The sequence below is a fragment of the Fundulus heteroclitus genome, chromosome 11 (assembly GCF_011125445.2).
Source record: "Fundulus heteroclitus isolate FHET01 chromosome 11, MU-UCD_Fhet_4.1, whole genome shotgun sequence".
Classification (NCBI taxonomy): domain Eukaryota; kingdom Metazoa; phylum Chordata; class Actinopteri; order Cyprinodontiformes; family Fundulidae; genus Fundulus; species Fundulus heteroclitus.
The window spans coordinates 27,298,224-27,300,982 of NC_046371.1; the positions used below are offsets into that span (position 1 = coordinate 27,298,224).

A 2,759-nucleotide genomic window follows, 5' to 3' on the forward strand; every position below is an offset into this window, starting at 1 on the left:
TCACTAAAGATCACTAAACTTGGACTTATATCAGAATCAGAATCCTTTATTGTCATTGTGCAAGAATGCACAATGACAATAAAAAAAAGCAACTCTCAAAAGCAGGGAAAATAAATAAGTAAATAAATGAATCTATTTAAAGAAATATTAAAATAAATAATTAGCAGAATTAAAAAACAGGATGTTAAGAAAATGATGATCAGAGTTTTGATAAATTTGTGGTGCTCAGGGCAACAGCAGCCATCATATGTACCAGCTTTTATAAACTCAGGGTTATACAGATGGCTTCAAACTTTTAGTGATGACTTGCTGAGCAAGTTGAGTCATAATTTAATGGCCTTTGCCTAAAGGCCTTGGAGACTAGACAAAACCTGGTCACAGTGTGCAGTACAATTTGACATGTAGAAAACCTTTGAAAAGCTCCTAAAATCAATCTGAGGAATTGTTTCCAGCTCAGTTAGTTTTGTAAGTAAAATTAAACAATTATTTTACATGAGATCAACATTAATGATATAATTGAACATGAAGACTGTGAATCCCTTATAGTGCGAAAGAGGGAATCCAGCAGGAAGTTCCTGTTGCAGTGCAAATGGCTTTTATTGTTGCAGCTAATGTGTGCTACATTTGACTTTACATTCATAATAGGTACTAATGTGGTAATGCAGTGGCAGTTGGTTCCTGTTGACATGATGCAATTTGGCCACTTCCCAAAACTAAAATTACAATACACCTTCACTTGGTGCAATGCTGGGTTTGCAGAAAAAAAAAGCTCAGATAGCAAAGCAATTACTGCGGCCGCATTAGTGGACGTCAAAGAGTTCTTTAAGGAAACGCAAGACAGTCCGATAAGATTTGTCTGTAAAAACCCATAAAACTGGAAGATTAGCTGGAGTATGCAGAATTTGCTTCATTTCACCAAGCATTCACGTTTATTACAGAAATGTGACACATAGAAATGAAGAAGATCAGCAAAGTACCATGTGGCTCAGGGAGGCACTGGGTGGTTCACTTCTCCCTGAAAGTTGCTTGTGCTGCAGGCACATAATCCAATCATGGAGCAGAAGAAAGCCCTGGTAACATGTTTTTGCAAACTAAAACCAAACCAGAAAAATATAATAAAAACACATCACCATTTTGTAATGAAAGCCTTATTTGAATAACATTACTTCCATTGCATTACCTTTTGCAAAGGAAGTACTTTTTCTGACTGCTCATGGTCATTTATCGTGCGACTTCATTTTATGCTCTTTTTTCGCTATTGACATGTATAAAAAAAAATCAGTGGGTTCTTCTGGAAGGTTACAATGAGAAAATTTACTGCCAAAACAAAAAACAAGTCAAAAGACACATGCTTGCTAAATCAACCTGCACTTGCAAAAAAACAGTGGTTACAATACATTTTGTCTTTCTCATCATGTTTCACCAGGGAAGCAATTCTTTGCACTTTTGCCATGCCGCGTTGGACCGCTCTGTCTGGGTGGTGACCTCTGTAGACAAGTGACACCTCACTTGGGGTATTTGACAAACTGACACTCACTGATACAGAGTGTCCAACTCAGCTTGTCAAATACACTAAGTGGGGGGCCTGATCGCTGGGACAGCCACGGCTCTGAGGAACAAATGAACAAATTACTTTGATCACAACACATAAAACAGACCATCTAACACCAAGGCCAGAGGCATACCTTGCATTTGCTTCTCCATCTCTGAGCAGATAACGTGCAGAAGAGCGTAAATGCTAACCTGTCACCTGCCGGTGGTAGTTTGCTGAGCTGGAGAGCGGCAGCAGCAGCAGCAGCAGTCGTCTTGTCTCTGAAAAGCGCTCGCAGTGATGACACCGAGCACAAGACAGTTCGTTTGACCACTGAGCTTCAGCGCAGCAAAGAGGAAGTCAAAACAAGGAAGATAACTGCAAAGCTAGCTCTCAGGAAATATGTGGAAATAAAGTGTCAACATGTCACAGTTGTGAAACGCCGTTGAAGGCTTTAATGGCTCACAGTTTTTTGTTTTTTTTGAGACAATGGTTTTCTTAGGCGTCGGCAGTGGCTGTGCTCGCCTTTTGGCCTATATCATTTACCTATTTTTGTATTATTTGTATCACCAGGGTGCAGAAAGTGCCAGTGTGGTAGCTGTTCATGGAAGGTAAAAAAGTGCTCGCCTTTTGGCCTATTTCATTTACCTATTTTCGTATTATTTGTATCACCAGGGTGCAGAAAGTGCCAGTGTGGTAGCTGTTCATGGAAGGTAAAAAAAAAAAAAAGGAGAAGAAGTAGAGCTCTCATGTGAAACTGTTCTTTTTTTTTTTTTTGTGTGTGTGAACTCAAAGCTTAAATAATGTTTCACTGCTGCACAAAAACTGTTACTGCCAATTACTGCTGTTTTAGTTTTAATCTGTTAGTTACTTTTTTCTCACAGGCACCCTAAACTGAACAAACTTGACTTATATTAGCATACTCTTTCACACCACCCATTTTTTTTTTTAACGACTAAAACACACTAAGCACAGTACTGTGAAACTTCCTCATATCACTTCTGGGCCAGTGCACAATGAGTCACTTATAAGACTTCCCTTTGCAACTACAACTGTACTGCAACACACACACACACACACACAGCGAGTGTGTGTGTGTGTGCGTGTGTGTGTGTGTGTGTGTGTGTGTGTGTGTGTGTGTGTGTGTGTGTGTGTGTGTGCTGTAAAGCGACAGGTCGTAGTGCCCTAAGAAATAAGCTGACACCAAGGCAACAGGACACATTATTCC

General features: G+C 39.7%; 1 long non-coding RNA gene across 2 annotated transcripts; it reads right to left on the bottom strand.

Moving 5' to 3' along the window:
• Positions 1-572: 572 nt before the first annotated feature.
• LOC118564468 lies at positions 573-1,850 on the bottom strand. 2 transcript variants are annotated; one of them, XR_004931866.1, is made up of 2 exons: positions 1,744-1,850; positions 573-1,609 (listed from the first exon to the last, which is right to left on the bottom strand). It is a non-coding gene; the product is annotated as an uncharacterized LOC118564468 (long non-coding RNA). The 2 variants fall into 2 exon arrangements; XR_004931865.1 differs by having other exon boundaries at positions 1,686-1,850.
• Positions 1,851-2,759: the final 909 nt, after the last annotated feature.